Source organism: Puma concolor, chromosome A1, assembly GCF_028749965.1.
Source record: "Puma concolor isolate L17-30 chromosome A1, mPumCon1.1.hap2, whole genome shotgun sequence".
NCBI classification, from domain to species: Eukaryota; Metazoa; Chordata; class Mammalia; order Carnivora; family Felidae; genus Puma; species Puma concolor.
In genome coordinates, this window is record NC_141667.1 from 7,828,890 (window position 1) to 7,851,185 (window position 22,296).

General features: G+C 46.2%; 1 non-coding gene across 1 annotated transcript; it reads right to left on the reverse strand.

Moving 5' to 3' along the window:
- Positions 1 to 21,442: 21,442 nt before the first annotated feature.
- Positions 21,443 to 21,527, reverse strand: TRNAR-UCG (transfer RNA arginine (anticodon UCG)). Its single transcript has one exon. It is a non-coding gene; the product is annotated as a tRNA-Arg (tRNA).
- Between the last annotated feature and the right edge of the window lie 769 nt (positions 21,528 to 22,296).

A 22,296-nucleotide genomic window follows, 5' to 3' on the forward strand; every position in this document is an offset into this window, starting at 1 on the left:
TATGAAAGTCGTTGGGTTCCTCACTAAACCACAGTTCCCACTGTTGATTAACTCTTCTCCTTCCCTTTTTCTGGAGAGAAAAGAAATTTTAGAAATATTTCTGGGTTTCCAGTAAATGTTAATACTGCCCCTGTGAATAAAATTCAATATATATGCAAAGTATGCCTCTTTCTACCTTTCGGTTCTTTGTGCTTTTTGAAAAGCAGTCACCACAGGTATTAGAATACAGATATGTCGTCTCCTGATTAATATATTTAGAGATACATCCAAGAACTAATCCTGTCATTGGTGGTGACAGCGTTCCCCGACACATTCCTCAGGGCTATCCAGCCTATTAACTGCTGTCCTCTGGGTGAATGGCAGACACGCATGTGCTCTGAGTAGCTCCCATCTCCACAGAGCCAACTGAAATTAAACAGCTGGAAATAGTTTCAAATTTCTGTCTAGGGACCGCTCAATGTATCAGAGCTCAGCATGAATTTCCCACTGAGATAAAAGTGTAAAAGTTGTTCTTTCTTTTTCCACCTTTTGTTGTTGTTGTTGTTAAGGCGTCCCCTTTCTACCCTCCCCCCTTCAAGTGAACATCAATAGAATATCACATCTTTCGAGTTCTTATCACAGGTTTGGGGGTGGGGGGGAAGGAGCCCTAAAGTCAGCTGTTGTTCACCTCCTCATGGAGAAATAGATCCAGATCTCGCTGGGGGAAGAAATGAGAGGAGGAGAACACATTACAGCATGTGGCTGTCATTTCCTTCCACCAGAATTAGGCATAATCCACTAAAACTGGCTTCGCAGAAAGCCAATAACGGGAAGCGTTCTGACTGCCATGTGTGGGGAACATGAGCCATTTGGGGGCTCTCAGTCAATTCATGGGTTCAGAAAACAAATACAATCACCTCAACATCACACAGTTCGGCAGAGTAACATGCAGTATAAAACGGTTCATCTTGGACTGCATCCAGGGTGTTAAGCTGGTCAAACACCAAGAAGTTTCTCAATGGTCCTCCACTTTGCTGGGGGATTTCCCTTTAGACAGTCCACCCCACAGCCAGCACCACCACCTATGGGACGTGTCATAGAATGTGGTTCTCGGAGGATTGCTCGTGATCGTTAGATTGCTTTTTGCTCATTAGAGCCTTGAGCTACTTAACCAGACTCCGCAAGCGTGAGCATCCACACAGAGCTGGACATCTCACAAATGGAATCCGACAGCATCCAGGCGTGAACCAAGAACTCTTCTGTCTAAGCAGCGGCTGTCAATCACTTAGACAAAGACGAGCCTTTCAAACCTATCTCTCTTCAGTTCGGGGTCGTTTTTACATAGGTCACGTGGTTACATCGTGTTTCATGGTTCATAGCTATAAGGGTGTTAGTTACCCTTACACAGTATAGGTAGAGATAAGGGTAAGGGTAAGGGTAAGGGTGTAAGGGTAGAGATGCGGGCAGCAGCTCAATACCCTGTGAATGTGCTTTCGGAGAAACTTCTGGAGCCTGGAGGCACCCATCAGCCTCTTTTACACAGAGGAATAAAATCGTGCAAAACGTTGGGCTGCTGTAGTGCCGCTGAACTGAAACTAAGCTAAGCTAAGGGCATGTTTTTCGGCATCCTTTTCCCTGTGTGTTCCTGGGTTAGTGCTGGTCACAAGGGACGTTTTGCATGAGATTGGGAATGTAGAAGTGAAGTGGCAGCTATATCTTTTTACACTCTGGAAGTTCATGAGGAGATCCAGGCACAGTGACAGCACATACCCATGATCACTGACCCACTGGCTCACCTTGATGGTGAACATTCGAACTGCGGCTCTCTAGTGTCCACAAGGCAGGGTGCAAAATTTACAGGGGGACCGAAACACTCAGTACTCCAGATGAACAACATATTAATGCAAAGGTTTTAAAAAAAATTTTAAATAAAATTAATGCAGGAAAATATATGGTGAACAAATTATCAAAATATTGATCGGGATGGGTAACAATGTGAGAATAAGCCATGTTGGAGTCTGGGGCAAAGGGAAAGGTCAGTAATATGGGTCCCCTAGGTCATGAGCTCTCCTTCAGCTTGTCCAAAGCCTGGAACAGACGCACGTGCAGCTTTGAGGTGACCGGCACCTGCTTCTCATGCGGGTCCCCCCTTGGCGTGGATGGAGGCAGTAAGGGACATCTGCAAGTTACATTCTGTCCATCTCGAGGTCCAGTTCTTTGGCCATGGATGTTCGGGTCTCTCCACACTCCCATGTGCATCCGGCGGTCCCTCCCCGCTGCCATTCTGGTGGACCCAGAGCGACTTCGTGCTCGGCCCTCACCGCAGACATCAGATGCAGCCGCAGCACCCGGCACTGATGGCTCCCGCCACATCCACGTCTGCGAGAACGAATCCCTAATTTCTGCAATAACCGCATACTCCGCATGTCGTGCTTCTGCTTGTCCGACTGACGAGCGTGAATATGTCGATGAGGCGCACAACTCCCGCTGCAGGGGTGGGAGGGGAGAGTCGTGTGGTGGAAATGCCTCCAGCTTTCTCGCTGCTGGTGGGAGCCACTTCTCCGACGGGGTCAAGATATGCCTTCTTTATCTAGATAACCCAAGGCTCTGTATCAGTGGATCCTACTGCTTATAATTGATTTAAAACAGATCATCAGAATGTCCCTAAGTCTCTACCAGGACAGAGACACTCTTCAGAGTTTGGTGTGGTTTCTCGCTTTATCGGCAATAAAAACAAAGCTATAAATCCTCTGAGGAAGGTATAAGATATGCTCAATAAACTCAAATTCCACAAACCTGAACCCCATTAGACGAAGCTAGTATTGTTGTGTTTAAAAGCACCATTTGCTAAGTTCAGTCAGACTCAAAATATAATTAAAGGTGGAAGATGTTTAAGGTCTGTAAGGATCTTCCCCAGGCTGTGGAATGATGGATTAGTCTGTGCGTAATTTTGGTATTTTGATGAATCCTGGAGCCGAGCTAAGCTGGAGTTGGAGACAGCATCATGAAAAGACTTTCACCATCTCTGGGGAGGACACCTGCTTTGTGGAGAGTTTTGGCTCAGTCTGCATGAAGCATAACTTAGCATAAAGAGACAACCTTTGTTCCTGAGACTTGCTACGGGAAAAGCTGGGACACACAGGCGGAGGCCTCAACATCACAGCTGTCGGAGATGAGAGGCTTGACTGCTGAGGGGACCCTTCTCTGTGATAGATCCAGACCAGAGTGTCTTGATCTCAGCACTGTTGATACTTTTGCAGGATAATTCTTCGTGGTGCAAAGCTCCTCTGTGTTCCATGGGATGCTGAGGGGCACCTGTAGCTTCTATCCACTGGATGCCAATGGCACCGCCTTCCCCAGTTGTGACAACCAAAAATGTCCCTCGACATTTCCAAACGCCTGCTGGGTGGACAAACTGCCCCTGGGTAGGAACCAGAGGTGTGGACAACAACACCGGCTCCTTCCAGCTACCAGTGCCAGTGCGAGGGTAGCAGAGCCAGCCCAAAATTAGGTCTTGAGAATTCAAAAGCAGATAAGGCGGAGGTCTGGCTCACAAATGTCTTTGCCTTGACATTCTCGATGGTGTCACTGGGCTCCACAAAAAGCAAAATTGTAGATAAAGAGAGGCTGATACCAAGTCCATCACCAGAAACACCACATGTCAGCTAAGAGGTCAAAAGAGGGACAGGCTAGAAGCTCAACTTGGGAGACCCAGAAGCATCCTTACACTGATGCGGTAGACATCAAGTACTTGGTAACAGACACTGGAGAGTTCAAGGACCTTCAGAACGTACCGCTAATATCTTAAGGCTCAGCCTTACAGATGAAATCAATTGTATCAGTTAGTGATTGCCGTGTAACGAGCTCCCCAAACTCGGTGCCTTAAACAATAAGCATTTTTATTTCCCCTGAGTCCACAGGCCAGCTGAGAGTTTTTCCAGCCCCGCCTGGGCTTGCACGTGTGTCCACGGTCAGCTGTGGGTGAGGGAGGCAGCTCTGAGGTCTTAGCCAGACTTTCTCCTGTGTGTAGAGTAAATATAATGGAATATGCAACTTGATGCCTTTTGATCTTAACTGTTACATTACGAAACATAAATTGCTATTATTGATTACTAAGGTATCACTCCACGGGAATCATAATGGTAAGATGCTGTCTGTCCTGTCACCCCACCTGTCATTATGCTGTCAGAATGGCAATCAGTGGTCAACTCTTGCCGACACAAATCTCCTCCTCTCAGCTAATAACCCTTATTTAAATGTTAGCTCCAAAATAATTGCCTTTTTTCTAAGAGTAGCTGCACATCAAAAAAAAAAATGTTTTATACACTCCCATCACTCAAATTGTCCTTTTTATTGTCACATGGGTCCTTACAACACACCTCCAAAAAATGGCTTTACGCTTTAAATTGACACTCACTCTCTGTCCTAAATAACAGCGCCCCGGTTGTAACACAAATTTAACAATAGCAACTAAACCAACAAAACAGCAAGTACTCATTGAGTGCCCACTGTGTACCAGGCACCATTCTACAGGCTGTGCATTCATAACTCTTTTCATCTTTTACAGAAAGGGAACCATTCTTCCAGACAAAGAAACTGAAGTGTCAAAACGATAAGTGACTCACCCAAGGTCACTCAGCTACAGGCTGGGATTCAAACCCCAGCCGTGTGATCCCAAGCCTATGTTTCTATCAGTGCACTGTACTGTCCCCCCGCCCCCGCCCGATGTTGCATATATTATACATAGTTGATGACATTCGATTTTTTGACAATCATTATGAAGCTATGATATCTTTTTTAAAGGAAAGTTAAATATAAGCACAGCCATTTGGTTAAAAATACAAGATTTGTGATCACTTTGAAATTCAAAGGCTGCTGACTTGGCTAACTAGAGAGAATATTAATTCTTTTCATTTGCTTTATGTAGATATCACTGTAGGCGCAACACAAATTATTTAGTGTAATAGAATCCAATCTCTCGCTATAATATACCATAGCTCTGTTTCTGCAACACTGCTCTAATTGACTCTGATCAAACATTTTTCAGTTATGTGGTGGTGTTAGGTCTGGATGTTTTAAGAAATTGAACTAGAATGGTCTAAGTCAGAGGGGGGAATAAAGCTAAAGTTTGAGAAGGTGTAGTTTTATCAATTGCTTTATACCAGCATTCAATTAAAATGTAAATTTATCCTTTAAGAGAAAAAGAATAAGTTTATCCACTGAAAATTAATGTTGGAGAACATGTACCACTGAGTCAGAAAAGCTGGTGGTGGGAGAAGGAAGACATTGCAGCAAATTAACCTTTGAAGGAAGGAAAGCATTTGTGTGATAACTGCATATAAAATATAAAACGCAGATTCGAATGATCAAAGTAGTCACTTGAAAACCCACTTGCAAATGAATAAGCAAAAAGATTATGGGGAAGAAAAGTCAATAAAATTATGAACAGCATCAAAAAACTGGTTCCTCACAGAGAAATGATGATATTAAGAAAGCGGAGAATGGTACATGCCTTCTTACTAAAATATAAAATATTATTTATATTTTAAAAATAAGGTCTTGGGGGCGCCTGGGTGGCACAGTCGGTTAAGCGTCCGACTTCAGCCAGGTCACGATCTCACGGTCCGTGAGTTTGAGCCCCGCGTCAGGCTCTGGGCTGATGGCTCGGAGCCTGGAGCCTGTTTCCGATTCTGTGTCTCCCTCTCTCTCTGCCCCTCCCCCGTTCATGCTCTGTCTCTCTCTGTCCCAAAAATAAATAAACGTTGAAAAAAAAATTTTTTTTTAAATAAGGTCTTTTATTGCAGTTTAACACACAGATGAAGACCTTACACAGCCTATGTGTATATTTCAACGAGTTATCAAAAGATAAAACATCCACGTAACCATCACCTACGTCAAGAAATGGAACACGTCCAAGTTCCAGAAGCCCCTTTGAGCCTCCTCCCAGTTACTTCCCCCCATCTTCCCTCCAAATGTAACTTGTTGCCTTTAACACCACGCAAGTTTTCCTTGCTCTTATGCTCCATATAAATGGGTAATCTCCCAGCACGATATTCTTTTCTATCTGGCTTCCTTCTTTTCACATCATTTGTGAGATCAACCCATGTTGTCTCATGCTGAGGTATTTCACCGGTCCTCACGACTTTATAGAAGTCCACTGCATGGATTTACCAAAATGTACCCACTCTACTATTGATGGACACTTGGGTTGCTCCAAGTTTATGGGAACATTACGACTAACACCACTGGGAACATTCTCATGCACGTCCCTTGGTGCACACGTGCACACATCACTGTTGGGAGTAAAATTCCTGGGGCATAAAATACGTGTGTGTTCACTTGAACAGATGTTGCCAAAGTGTCTTCTAAAGTAAGGGACCAATCTACACCAGATCAGCAGGATTGGAGAGCGTCTACGGTCTGTGCCCAGCCATCGCTTTGATTTTCACTGCGTGGTAACTTCATTACACCACGTATACAGATATCAATTACACTTATTCTTTACTGTATCTACTGCCCGTTAGTATGCAACTAGTTCACATTAACAACCTACATGACCATATTAGTGCAAAGTCACTGAATATGAGTCTTCCGTTCCACTCCAAAGATTTCCAATGATTTCCAAACGTGCCTCACACTCATCTCTCCACAAATCCCATCCGGTCTTTCCCTGCTTCTTCAGCACTCTGACCACAGAGAAATTCAAATCCTTTTCCTCCTACCTCCGTTACCACGTTCACCCCATTGACCTTTGATTATCGACACGATGGTTTGTCATCCTTACCATTTGTCACGCGAGACTTCCCCGCGCTCTGCACATCAAAGGTGGTGTTCCAACCACCTGAGCCACACCTGACCATCTGTCCCTCATTTATTCATGTGATCCAACCATAACCATCTCTGCAACCTTTACTGCGTGCTTGCCATTGAGCTAGTAGTAGGGGCCAAGGCTGACTGAAACATGAAGCTATCCGGAGGAGTTTACAGTCCAGCAGGGGAAAACCTGAAAAGAAGCCATTGTGATCAGCTATATTAGGCGTTAACTAGAAAAATGGGATTATGTGTGGATACAACACAGGCATAAAAAAGAAAGGGGTCAGTCTGCCTGAAAAGAAAAGGCAACAGATGGAATTTTGAGCAGAATCTCGAAAGCTAAGGATGAGTACTCTGGGAAAGGGGTGAGAACCCAAGCAACACGGCCAGGACCACGGGCAGAGGCTGGAGGGCGGACATTGCCCTGGGCAGCGGGCCAGTCATAAGTAGATCGGCACAGCTGGGGCTTAGACCAAAGGCGGGCTGTCCAGCAAGAATCACAGGCCTGACCCATAACACTGAGTCTCTCCCACTCTCCAGTCCCCCCAGGACTTCTCTCCACCTAGACCACCCTTCCTGCTCCTGTGCCCCTGTCTCCCCACCTAGCCTCCCCATAGGTCATGATCTTATGGCTCACGGGTTCGAGCCCCGTGTCAGGCTGACAGCTCGGGGCCTGGAGCCTGCCTCAGGTTCTGTGTCTCCCTCTCTCTCTTCTCCTCCCCGACTCATGCGCGCTCTCTCTCTCTCTCAAAAATAAGTAAACATTAACAAAAATTTTTTTAATGAAGAGAATGTCCTTTCCAGAGAAACAAAACCTCAGGGAGTTTGCCCACACTCGAAACGATGAAGGAAGTTCTTCAGATTGAAACCAAATCAAGCTAAGCAGCAGCAGGAAGGCACAGGAAAGTGTGAGTCTCTCCGGTAAGGGTAAACGTATAGACAAATACAGAACAACGTAACACTGTAATGGTGGCATGTGCATTACTAATAAAAAGTTAAAGGATAAAAAAAGCGTCATCCATCCATAATGCATGCATGGAGAGCCTATGTATAAAACATGTAGATTGCTCGGGGAGCATTTTGTGGGGTACGCCTGGTATTGTACACAGTGGTGAGAAAATAGCCCCAGATCTCACTAGCCCCACTGGGGGAATGGCGATGAATCAGAGTTCTGGAAATGAACGCCAAGTGAGTAAGTGCTACAAAGCAAATGTCCAGGGTGCTCACGGAATATACAACAGGGGGATGACCTAAGGGGAGACAAGGAGCCTTTGCTGGCCACATCTGACTTCTCCAAGTGAAAAGCTTCCGTCTCCAACCGCGTGGAGGTGAGGCCAGGTGAGGAACGGAAGGGCGCACTCAGGCTGACGGGAAAGAAGGCACGGACAATGCCAAGATGGCAGAAGGAGGGTGGCACCTTTGAGGAAGCGACAAGAGGCGAGCGGGATGAAAACAAAGAGCATTGGGGGAGCATTTCTGGGATGAATACGCAGGAGCCAGTAAAAGACAGGCTGTGCATGAGCTTGAAGGCCAGCTCGAGAATCTGAAATTTCAGTTTGCACTTCCAATAATGGCTCAGTAGCTCCTAACGGACCAACCATCCCCCAAACTATAAAAAAGTCCCTTAAGCTGTAAAAAAAACAAAAACAAACAAAAAAAAAAAAACAAAAAAAAACCCTCCAAACCCAGGACCGGATATAATAAGAAACTGCCTGAGGACTGGAGAGGGACTAAAGCAGGCAGACACTCACTGGAGGGTGGGTGTTGATATTAAAAAAAAAGAAAGGATCTGGTGGGTCTCCTTGTGTTTTTCTTTTACTCTGAGGGCAGAGCCCAGTGGATGCCATGTGGGAGCAGAAGAAAATTTGCAGTCTTCATGGATTGAAGATGGAGAGGCATAGATGGGGCAGCCACAGGAGGTAGGAAGCAAAGGGTGATATCTGAGAAGGAAAGCCCCAAGTTCTGTGCACAAGCCCTTCCCGCAGGTCTGGCTGAGCCTGGACCCTACATGCACAGGGGGAGACTCCGGGCAGCCAGCCACAGGTCAAAGACCCAAACCCAGTCCGAGGCCTACGCTCCACCAAAAAAGCGGGATTTCCGTTTGGAGTTAAGCCACTGAGCTTACAGTTTGAAATAAATCCTCACAGTAGGTTTTGGGGGGTCACTGTTTTTTATCGTGAGGGCAGACTGCCTAACCAGATTCACATCTTTGCATTTTCGGAGGGTGATTCTGACCTTATTGTGTGGGGCAGGCTGTGTTGGGGCAACAGTGGATGCTAAGAGGTGTTCAGAGGCAGGTGCAGAAGTCCCAAGGGGGGATGGCATCCCGGGCAGGCCTGGAGGAGGTGTGGAGTCTGAGAGAAGCAGACACAGGGTCCTCAGAACTGGCGAGGGGATTCGGCATAGGCGGAGTGAGCGAGAGGGCCACGGAGGCCTCCGAAGTCTCTAATAGAAACCGTCAGTGGTGACGTTCATGGAAATCTGTAAGACAGGAAGAGGACCAGGCTTGATGGAGAAGCATGAGTCTGCTTTCAGACAAGTGAGGCAGAAGGTATATTTGAGCTATTCCAGGAAAAATAACATCAAGTAGGCTGTTCAATATCAAAGTCAGAGAAAAGTCAGAGCTAAAGACATAAATTTGTAAGACAACCGGATTTAAGCCATAATGAAGTCGTGGACACCCACAAAGAACACACCCTAAGGATTAAGCACAAGGTAGAAAGAAAAAGGGACCCACGATCCACGCATCAGAAATCCCCCAATTTAATGGCTAAATTGAGTTGGGAATATCTGCTGTGGAAATGAAGGTGGCAAGAGAAAAAGAAATCAGGAGACGCTTCTCTCACAAAAGACACTACGTGGTGGTTAAGGGCACCAACTCCTAATCTACCATAACCCCAACTCAGGCGCTTTATCCCCACACTTGCCCATAACCTCATCCTTGCCTGTTACAAGACTTAACTCCCAGTTCACCCCAAGACCTAGTCTGCCTGGCCCTTAAGGAACTCCGCCCCAGCAACATCTAAGCACGTGGCCCTTTCTGTGTATTCCCTACGTGTGTTCTTGTGGTTTAATCCGCTGGTAGCTACCACTGGCCTGCAGCACGACCTCCACCCCAGCCTCCGAAGCCCACCACGTGCGTCCTTCCATGGCTCACTTCGCCATCCTAAAATAATAACGAATATTGCACAGCCTAGCTTACAAGCATAATTTGAGACTCTGATCTGTTCTCTGAAAAGCGACATAAAGAAAAAAATGTTCAGAATCAGCAAGACTGGAGGTCTATAAAAACTACCACTTTAAACATGTGAGCGTCCATGTAAAAGAATCATTTTTACTTGGCCTTGCTTTAGTGGTTTTTTTTTTTTCTTTTAACAATTCAAAGTTTAAATTACTGACCTGGTGAAATTGCCCGGCTCTGGTTTTAAAGGCCACTGTGACCTACTTATACCCACATATTAGCCTTAACAAAGGATTCTGCAAACGAGATAAAGAGGTACACACAGCGAAGAAACGTGGACGTAAAACCACAGTTGATTATGCAAGGTTCTCTTGGAACCCACCCTCTTTCACGGGCTCCCTTCTGCTGCCCCCCAAATCCAGTGCCATCTGGGGCCTCCTTGAGGTCCTATGACCCTCTCAAACCTCCACGGAGCTATTTCTGTAATAATATTAAGTCATTATTTGGCTTCTTAAATCTTATTCTCCACTAATCTGCAGTGGCGTTTTTATGCAATATCAAAGAAGAATATCCACAATTATCTGAGGAAAAAAACCCATTAAATATTCTCCTTAACAGCCACGTATGTATCTAGAAAACCACATATAGGCAAGGCTGGATACAGCAGCATATAGGAGAATGTAGCTAACTTCCATTAAAGAGATAGGCAAACATGAAAGTAAACCCATGCCAGTCTCTCACCAAATATTTTTGTTTTGGAGAATCCTAACACTCTTCATAGAATTATGTTATTTATATTGCCATGTAGTAGATTTATAATTGTTGCCTTTAATAAATCATTAAATAAATATTTTTTAAAAATTAATTTCGAATACAGTAAACTTTCCTAGATATAACCCGTATCAACAAAGCTCTTTGGGGCCAGGGGCATGTGAATACGTCGGGTCCCACCTACAGGTATGGGCCCCGAAGGCGGCTGGAGAGGACTGTGCTGTGCTCGGACCTGCCTCTCCTAGACTGTGTTAACCCACTGAGTGTACTTGTCTCTACGTGGGTGCTTTGCTTCCAGAAGCTGACAGTGTCGGTGCCTTGACTCACCTGGCAAGCCCTTCTCTGCGGACAGACACTCAGAGAACAGGTATGAGACCAGGGCTCACACCTCAACCAGCACGGAGTACAGAGGGACCAGTCGTTACAATATGAGAGGACACCTGGACCCCAAGTCTTCCAATGTCCCTGTCCCACATCTCCTCCCCCAGACCCGGGTTCTGTGCTGGTTGTTATATATTCGGATTATCCCCACTCGGCCAGAATCCGTGGGGTGCCAACACACTCCCCCTTCTCTGCCCTCTGTCAATACCTCTCCCCACAATCCTCTGACCCAGAATAGGCAGATTTCAGGATTTTTCTTCCTCTGCTCTATCTTACCTTCTCTGACGCAGCCAACCTTTGGCTTTAGTTTCAAAGCTCAAAGGGCGCCTGGTGGCTCAGTTGAACATCTGACTCTTGATTTTGGCTCAGGTCAGGATTTCACGGTTTGTGAGATTGAGCCTCGTGCTGAGCTCTGTGCTGACAGTGTGGAGCCTACTTGGGATGCTCTTTCTCTATCTCTCTCCCCACCCCCCACTCTCTCTCTCTCTTTCAAAATAAATAAATAAACAAATAAATTAAAAAGGAGGGCCACCCTATAAGCAGGCTGTGGAAGACATCCTGATCTGAGCCCAGTCTCTGAAATGTGAAATGAACTTCAAATGTGCTGAGGAATCTAATGGATCCTTCCTCACACCTCGTAGCCCAACGACCTTATTGCTTGTTTCTCAAGCTTTGGAGACCTCTTCCTGCAACAATTCCTGGACATTGTGGTGTTTTTCTTTCCATTCCTTCTTTTCCAACTACGTCATTGATGAGCCAGCAGTTCTAACACTCCCCTTCGTATTGGAATCACTTGGGGAAGTTCAGAAAACGCTGGTGCCCGGGATGAGCCCTGTACCATATATATCCCTCTCAGGGAGAAACCCAGGTAAGAGTAGTGCTTAAAGCCCAGAGATGCCAACATACAGGAGAGATTGATGACCAATGTTCTAGGCTAGATATATCACTACATGTCCTCTCCTTGATTCCCCACCTTTGGCACCCCATCACCCCATATCTAAAATTTCCTGGGGAAAAGCATCTTCTCTGCCCATTGTTTCCTTCGGAACCTCCCCTCTGGCTGGCTGGGACAGCGGAAGCTGGCTTTGGGCCAGGTACAAGAGTCTTACACTCAAGGAGACAGATCTTCTCCAGAAGACTAAGGCCCACTTCTATTTCCTTATTGCTTCATTGATAAGGAATAAACTGATCGTGGAGCTCTGAATTGATTTGTCCTGTGGTCAATCCCAGGAGTGTGCAAGGTAGACATGACCACTGATCATGCTCCAGTCAAGGCCGTGTCCCCACATCAGATCACCTGGGCAGCCTTTAGAAACTGCTAACACTTCTGCCCATTTCTTAATTATTTGTTTTTGGGGTGTTGAGTTTGATAAGTTCTTTATAGACTTTGCATACTAACTCTTGATCCCATATTCATTGTCCAGTATCTTTTCTCATTCTGTCTGTTGCCTTTTAGTTTTGTTGATTGTTTCCTTCACTGTGCAGCAGAAGACATGAATAGACACTTTTCCAAAGAAGACATCCAGATGGCTAACAGACACATGAAAAGATGCTTTACGTCATTCATCATTGGGGAAACGCAAATCAAAACCACAATGAGATACCACCTCACACCCATCAGAATGACAAAAATGAACAACTCAGGAAACAACAGATGTTGGAGAGGATGTGGAGAAAGGGGAACCCTTTTGTACTGTTGGTGGGAATGCAAACTGGTGCAGCCACTCTGGAAAAATAGTGTGAAGGTTCCTCAAAAAATTAAAAATAGATCTACCCTACGATGCAGCAATTGCACTACTAGGTATTTATCCAGAGAATACAAAAATACTGATTCAAAGGGGCACCTGCACTCCAATGTTTATAGTAGTTCTATCAACAATAGCTAAATTATAGAAAGAGCCCAATGTCCATCAGTTGATGAGTGGATAAAGAAGATGTGGTGTATATATACAATGGAATATTACTCGGCAATCAAAAAGAATGAAATCTTGCCATTTGCAACAACGTGGATGGAACTAGAGGGTATTATGCTACGTGAAATAAATCAGTCAGAGAAAGACAAATATCATACAATTTCACTCATATGTGGAATTTAAGAAACAGAACAGATGAGCACAAGAGAAGGGAAGATAAAATAAGATAAAAACAGAGAGGGAGAAAAACCATAAGAGACTCTTAAATACAGAGAACAAACTGAAGGTTGCCGGAGGGGAGGTGGGTGGGGGGTTGGGCTAAATGGGTGATGGGTGATGAGAAGGGCCCTTGTTGGGATGAGCACTGGGTGTTATACGTAAGCGATGAATCACTGAACTCTAGTCCCCAAACCAATACTGCACCATATGTTAATTAACATGAATCTAAATTTTAAACACTAATAAATAAACTGCTAATGTTTGCAACTGTACCCCAGTGAAATCCACCAGGGTTCCTGGAAGGTTCACGAATAATTCTTCTGTGCAACCAGCATAAGAACCACTGAGCCTTGTGTCTCAGGGGTCTTGGCAGGTCCTGCCTCCTGCCTTCCACTGCAAATATGGTGATGCCTTGGTTGGCCTGGCTTTCCATTTTATGCTTTCCTCTGTCCAAAATCTCATAGGTCCCCTGAGCAACCTGTGCTTTTTTCTGTGAGTCTGTCCATCTGTCCTGCCTCCGCCCAAACCTGGCAGAGGCCACATCTCCAAGCTCTGCAATTCAGATGGGTGTTGATCTTTAACTGTAAGCTTCTAGACCCCAAGGTTAATCCAGCCATGGCTTTCCAGTTTGATTTCTCAAAAGATCCACTTGAAAAAAAAAAAAGGTCTTTATTTTAAATTAGCAAATACTTCTTGAAGTTTTTAAAATTTTTTAATGTTTATTTTTGACAGAGAGAGAGAAACAGAGACAGAGACACAAAGTGACAGCAGAGGGGCAGAGAGAGACAGAGACACAAAATCCAAAGCAGGCTCCAGGCTCTGAGCTGTTGGCACAGAGCCTGATGCGGGGCTCAAGCCCATAAACTGTGAGATCATGACCTGTGCCAAAGTTGGACACTTAACCGACTGAGCGACCCAGGTGCCCCTAAATTAGTATGTACTTATTGAAAAAGTAAAAACACACATAAGAAGAAATCCGAACAGCATCAGGTGTGTAACAATTATACCATTCTCTTCCCACTCTGGTTTCCGGCCCCTCCCCAGAAGGGACTTCTGGACAAATGCATCTTCCTATTTGTACCTCTGTGCCCTAAGGGACTTTTCTATTTCATAAAGACAGTGTAGATCCCTAAGGCCTGTCTACTGCATTAGACTCCTGGAGGGAGAGAAGGAGGGTCCCGTGAATCTGTGTCTTTAAAAGCTGCTTGCAGGTCGAAGATCAGATGGGTCTGAGAAGAGTGCCTGTGACATGCCACCCCTTGCATAGCCTTCGAGCACTTACGGAGCTTTGAGGTTTAACAGAAAGTGATAAGATAGCTCCAAGTTGCTGGAAGGAAGTCAGCATAGTCATTACTGATACCTGTACTAATATCTGTAGGCATTATGGGCGGGATATTGTTTCCCCTCCCCAAATTCATAGGTTGACACCCTAACCCCCATAACCTCAGAATGACTGTACTTGGAGATAAGACCTTTAAAGAGGTAATTAAATTACAGTGGGGTCTACAGCGAGGGCCCTAATACAATCGGGTGTCCTTCTAGGAAGAGGAAAGATGAATACACAAGAAGAGACGAAGGGAATACACACACAGGAGGAGGCTGTGTGAGGACATGAGGAGAAGGCAGGATCGGCCAACCGCAGGGAGAGACTCGGAAGCAAACAAACCAAACCTTAGTCCTAGACCCCTAGGCTCCAGTATTGGGAGGAAATAAACCAGCTTTCAAGCCACCCGATCTGCGGTATTTGGTTACGGCAGCCCCAGCAGACAAGGACAGGTAAGTTAACTTAATTCCACTCTGGTCGCGTGGAGATCCTAAGGCGGACCAGGAACGGAGTTGCTGGACAACGCAGACCCCTAAAGTGACGTCGTCAGCCCGCATGCCAGGGGACCCCCTTGTAGGTGACACCATTTCCCAGCAGGTTCCTTGGTGTGGTTCTGTTGGGCCAAGATGTAAAGCAAAGTTGCCTTATGCTGACTGCCACCCAAAAGCATGAGAATAAAGCTTTCCGGCTTGCTGCATGAGGTTCCACATTTTCCTGAAATTTGTAACATGAATGCCTAAAAGCGGTCCGCATAAACAGCTAACATCATAAAGAAGGCCACAGAATGGTGGGGACACTTCTTCATGAGCAGCAGTACAGTTGAGACTGAGGAGCCCAAGAACAACTTCTGCCCGCTCCAAACCCCTTCTTTTTTTAAGTTTATTTATTTATTTTGAGAGAGAGAAAGGGGGGAGGGGCAGAGAGAGAGGGAAAGAGGGAGAGAGAGAATGCCGCACAGTGTGGAGCCCGATGCGGGGCTCAAACCCACACACCGTGAGATCATGACCTGGGCCGAAATCAAGAGTCAGGCGCTCAACCGACTAAGCCACCTGGGCACCCCTCGCTCCACACCTTGAGACCAAAGCCTTTGACTTTCTCGTGCTTACACGTGGATCCAGTGCAAGGGGCGGGGAGGGGTGGGCGTAACTGCACAAGGGCTCGTGAGGAAGAGCTGGGACTGCAAAACGAGCACCTTCCGGTGGAAAACTAACTCACGGAAGAGATTCCTGGTTTCCTCTCTGCTCCGAAAGTAGCCCTGGCTTTGATCAATAAGCTATTAGAAATGGGATGCACAGTTGTGAGAGAAAATAACTTCTGTTTCAGAGGAAATGGCACAAGATGAAGGCACCGCCACAGCCTTTGAAAGTCAACACCCCCCACGGTGACATAAGAGGCTTCGGTCCACGTGCATTGCTGCGGGTCCGCCAGGCAGAGGGCAGTCCGGCTGCTTGCTTGAAAAGCACTGCCTCCAAAAGCCTGCATGCAGAAGGCAACGTTTTCTTTGGAATCAGTGCCACGGTCAACTCAGATTGCTTTCCCCCCCAAAACCCTTGGAGGTGAACACTAACTGCTGGAGACCTGTTCTCTTGCAAACCCAATATATGCCATCTGCCCTTCCAGGCATTCCAGAACAGGGCTGCCCCGGCTACCAACGCTTTATCACACCGTCTGGAATGCTCCTAGAAATATCAGAGACAGTGTACTACTGTGGATGGGCCGGTTCATTCAAATTCCAACTCTAGCGGCATCAGTTGCCCTAATAAAAACTGGAGAGTCCAGTGGTGGTCTGATAGAGGTCCAGTCCGGAAGCCAGTTCTCCAGCAGGACTGCTATAGGGTGTCTGTTGCCTGGCTCTCAATCACTGACCTACATTGTGCATCTCAGTGTAAACAGTGGGTCTTTATTGGCAAAAATGGTGGCCTCTGGAACTTCCATGACGGATATCAGAAATAGTAGGTTCTCTTGGGTTAAGTTAAAGGTCTTCAGGGTATGTGCACTGGCGATAATATTTCAGAAATATTCCCATTCTTACAGAGAATATACGAATCCAGAGTGATCTGTGGTGGCCGCCCCGCCACCTTAGGAATAGGGTAAGGACTGAGTCCCGCAGTATCCTGGGTCTGGCCACCAGCTGGGGAGGGGTGGGGGTGGGGTTGGGGGGGTGTTTGGGGCGGTCAGAGGCGATTGCAAAGGTGAAGCCTGCCTCTGACAAGTTGTTGTCGCTTTCTCTAGTTATACCGGGACACCTAAGGCACAGGGAAGTGAGATTTCATGGATCTTACACAACAGGTTGGATCTTGGATCTCTTCCTAATAGGCATTTGTCTGGCAAAAGACACACAAGATCTGGAAGCATCTAGTCTGAGACCCACATACATTAGAACCTTCATTAGGTGTTAAGAGAACAGCTAACCTTCAGTCACCTTTAGCCCTTAGAAGGCTACATTATCTACCCCTCCCCCCGCCCCAAAAGAAAACCCTAACTGGCTTAAGTCAGCTTAAAAAACATATCCATTATTATTCTCCAAACTGGTCGCACCTCTCCAAGTCCTTTGATGTTACTTGCCCTCCCTTCTCTAGCTCCAAATCTAGCATTCCTTTCAGCCACCTCCTTATACAGAAAGTCTTCCTTATCTAACATCTTCCTTTACTCCCAGAAAACAAGAGCTAAAGAAATTATGCTAGACTCTTGTCAGCTTGCCATGACCTTTCTGGCAATCTATTCTAGGTCTAAGTACTTCAAGCTGATCTTTTAAACACTCTGAAGGCAAGGACCTCATTTGCTACATTTGCTAATTGTTTTGTATATTTAAAAAACAAAAACTGGAGTTTATTTATTTTTGAGAGAGGGAGAGACAGAACACCAGCTGGGGAGGGGCAGAGAGAGAGGAAGACACAGAATCCGAACGAGGCTCCAGGCTCGGAGCCGTCAGCACAGAGCCCGACGCGGGGCTCGATCCCACGGACCATGAGATCGTGACCTGAACCAAAGTCGGACACTCAACCGGGAGCCCCTGTTTTGTATATATTTAAACAACGAACTCAATTCCGTGAACGCAGAAGGGCTTGCCAAATGCATCTGTTTCTGTGCCTACCGTGTGCATGGTAACAAGTCAACGAAGGGAGACCACAGCTTGGCTCTGATCCCCAAGAAATGATCCAGAAAAAGAGTGTGGACACAGGTCTCTCTCTCCCCCCCTCCCTGCCCCCCCTCTTATTGAAGTCTAGTTGACACACAAAATGCTACACTCGTTTGAGGTGTAGGACAGCTCTGTGTGTTACGCTGTGCTCGCCATACGAAGCAATTAGAATACCATCGACTATATTCCTCACGCTGTGCCTTTCATCCCTGTGACTTATTCCTTCCATAACTGGAAACCGTTATCTCCCACTCCCCTTCACCCATTTTGCCCATCCCCCCATCCCCTCCCCTCCGGCAACCATCAGTTTGTTCCCTGCATTTATGGGTCTGTTTTTTAAAAATTTGTTTGTTCATTTGTTTTGTTTTTAGATTCTGCATATGAGTGAATTCATATGGCATTTGTCTTTCTCTGAAAAGACAGATCTCTTAGAGAGCCTTAGCACTTACTCATTTTACAGTGAAAACATCCGCAGTATTGAATTTCTGGAACACCAGGAAAGGGGGCTAAGGATGGTTTCAATTTTTCCTTCAGCTAATTCTTCAAAGGGAGCTACTGTGGTCTTTTCTCAAGATCCGCGATTGGTGGCTTCAAGGTAATAATCCACCACCGTGTATGTAACTTTAGGCAAATTATTTAATTTCTTTGCCTCCAGGCACTCATATGTAGAAGAGAAATACTGTTTATGCAAAAGGGTCATTGTGAGGATTGAACCGTCAAGGGCTCCGTATGTTCTAAAATGCTGCACAAGTGTAACGCTTTGGTATCTTCAAGTATTCACTTCTTTTGACACCAAGATCGTCTTGAAATTATCATCTCAGTCAGTCAGAACTTTCCTAAATAAACTACTAGAAACTTTAAAGGAAAAGAAAAAGACTTTATTTAAAAAAAAAAAAATCTCTTCTTGAGTTAAAAATGCTGCATTTCAGAAGGACTTTTGTTTCTTAAAATAGATGGTGAATACAGAACTTCTCACACCCTTGCTGTCTCACATCTGGGGCTTTTTCACTTCTTTTCAAAGGAGAGCTAGAGGCCATTAATTAGACGCAATACACCGTTCATCTCCGTTCGGTGATTCTGGGAATGCCAAGTTCTAAAGCACGGGCGTTGACCTCGGCTACCTTCAGGTAGACCTATGCGTTCTCATTTTGTCTGCTATGATGCAAAGTGCATTTCCATGCCCGAGCTCGGAGAGGCATTTGCTGTGTGCGGGTTCCAGAGCTTTCTGGGGATGACAGCATGGGCACGTATTGGACCTTCATCCACAGACAGCTTTTAGGAGCACCTACATTCTCATTCTTAGGAGGGTTCATTTTTTACTGAATTGACATTAGAAAGGAGTCACCGGACTCTGGTCAGCCTGGGTCCTCCCTCTAGTAGACCAAGCAGCTCAAAATCTGCCAGGAAGATGATGTAAGCAAGGAAGCCACTGGTCTGAAGGGGAAGAAAGATGAAATAGCCAGGAGCCTGCAGATTAAAGAACCCATTTCCTGTTTCAGATTGACATGAAGGCGCAAAAGTCGGAGACGAGACGCGGGCGAAGGACATATCTTCAACGTACTGCTTCAGATTCTAACTCAAATTAATTCTCTGAATTTCATAACAATGTATTTTCTAATTGCACCGGGACTTGCTTCAGAATTCCAAGTAGGACTGCCACCCCTCACAGTCATCCTGTGTGTCTACGGACTAAGCTTTTTTTTTTTTTTAAATATAGGTTATTGTCAAGTCGGCTAACATAGCGTGTAAAGTCTGCTCTTGGTTTTGGGGGTCGATTCCCGTGGTTCATCGCTTCCATATGACACCCAGTGCTCATCCCAACAAGAGCCCTCCTCAATGCCCATCCCCCATTTTCCCCTCCCCCCCCCCTCAGTTTTTTCTCTGTATTTAAGAGTCTCTTATGGTTTGCCTCCCTCCCTCTCTGTCCACTAAGTTTTGAACGACCAATACATATCTCAACTGGGGATAATTAGGCGATTTTTCCTAGCCTGGTTTTTTGTCTGATTGTTTTTAAACTCTAGAATAACCATTTATGAAACATACACATCCCCAACTTATGTGTATCAGTATTAGTCGGGGTTCTCCAGAGAATCAGAATCAGTAGGCTATACAGAGATATAGAAGAGGGGATGATGATAGGAGTTGGCTGACGAGGGTCTGGAGGCTGAGAAGTCCCACAATCCACCGTGTGCAACCAGAAAAGCGGATGGAATCTGAAAGCCCGAGGACCAGGAGCCCCAGTGTCAGAGCGTAGGAGCAAGTGGATGTCTCAGCTGAAGGAGACAGACAGAGTATTTGGAGCATCCGCTCTTCCTCCGCCTTTTCGTTTTACTTGGGCCCCTGACGGACTGGGTGATGCCCACCTTCACTGGTGAGGGGGTTGGGGGGGGCAGGTCCTCACTCAGTTTACTGATTCAAGAAACAACTTCACAGACTACGCCCAGAAATCATGTTTTACCGACCATCTGGGCATCCCTTAGCTCAGTCAAGTTGACACATAAAATTAACCATCGCAGTATCCTTTATTACCAATGGGAAAATGTGAGAGTAGGTTATTGAATAAGACATTCACGGGGACGGGGGATCCCGAATCTCAAAGTACCTCTCGTTTTGTGGCACAGTAACCTAATCTTATCCTCAGTTCTTGGCACTAGGATAAGAGGGAAGTCTTTTTTTTTTTTTTTTTTAAGTTTATTTATTTATTTTAGAGAGACAGAGACAGCATGAGTGGGGGAAGGGCAGGGAGAGGTAGAGAGGATCCGAGCAGGCTCTGTGCTGCCAGCATGCAGGGCTTGAACCCATGCAGCCGTGAGATCATGACCTGAGCCAAAACCAAGAAGTCAGAGGCTTACACGACTGAGCCACCCAGGTGCCGGAAGAGGGAATTCTTTAAGTGAGACGAACGAGGTGGAAACTGTACGTACATGTGTTCTGACAACCCACCTACACTTCAACTTGAATCCTGCCAGCAGATGCTGATGGCCTCTGGAGATGAGAAAGAGCAAGGGGGTCCCTTCCACACGGCCTTGCCTCCACCAGATGGCACGTCACCATGAAGGCAGGTTTCAAACACCTTTCTGCCGCACACCTGGATGTTTCCTGGCAAGCAGGTGAGAGGGGCTGCTCTCGCAAGCTCAGCCCCTGAGTACTCCTTGAGGACTTTGCATGATCTGGACACAGACTGCTCAATTAAGAGGCAGGAAACAGAATGCAGCAGAGCCCTAGGCCAAGGGCAAGACTCCAAAGGTGCACACGTATCTTGCCGGCACCTCCAAACTCCTGCACTCCTGTCCGGGCAAGGGCAAGGGCACTGGGCAGAGTTGAACCAACACGCGCGTTCCGAGGATGCTGAGCACCGCCTGTTTCCCTCAAAGTTCTCTCCAAACACCCTAATTAACAAACCTCCAGTGCAGAGATTTGCAGATGAAACTGCATGAAGATTTGAGGCGGAGGGAGCTCGACTGCGAGGCATCTTTACAAGCTAACGGCTCCACTGCTACAATTCACAGGCCTCTGCAGGACACCGTAAGTGTGACCCTCCCCCAGGACACAGAGTGAAACTAACTAGCCCTCCACACCGTCTGTGCTCAAGTATTTTATTTAAATTTGTTTACATTTCTTTATTTTTGAGAGAGAGACAGAGACAGAGTGTGAGCGGGGGAGGGGCACAGAGGGAGACACAGAATCCCAAGCAGGCTCCAGGCTCTGAGCTGTCAGCACAGAGCCCAACGCGGGGCTCGAACCCACGAACCGTGAGATCACCACCTGAGCCGAAGTCAGACGCTCAACCGACTGAGCCACCCAGGCGCCCCTGTGCTGAAGTATTTAAAAGGAAAATTATAGGATACGTGACCGAAAGATGTGTTCAGAGGGACAGGCATGACCATTCTGCTAATTTCTCTATTCCAGTCCCTTTCACGTGGCCCAAGCTTTCTGAACCAGAGCACCAGGAGGGTTTTGTTTTGTTTTGTTTTGTTTCCTTCTCCCAGTTCAAACAGAAAACAATCAAATAGCTAGAGGTGAAAATTTTACATAAGCAGCCACCTCTCGAAACATAAAAACTGAGGTCTAAGCAAACAGTGATGAAAACAATGTGCATTATAAGTGCTTTTCTCTGATCAGTGTTCTAGAAAGGATGCACAACGGTACAGGGCTTCTGTGCAAGCAACAAAGCTGAGAGGTGGCCCTGGACGGAGTCCAGGTGGTCAGGACATCATGGGAAGGGAGGTGGCCCCAGCCCAGAGTGCAATTCCAAATAGGTCAGTGGATTTCACTCTGCTTCAATATCAAATGTAGCACCTCATTCAATAAAGTGCAGCCCGCCCCCAGGGCAGATCGCAGGCAGTTTACACAAAAGGAAGGGTATGTTTCATTGTGTCTAAGTTATCACTCGATATTTTAAGATACACTTGCTCAAAGAGATATAACTTGTGCCAGGAAGAACAATGCTGGCTGAGCTTCGCCCAACAGAACTATTTATCAGGGACAGACTCTGAGGAAAGTCTCTCGGTTCAGAACTCAGTTTCCCTGCCCTTGTCTCCCACCTACCCCCCACCACCCCAGGCATGATCCTTTG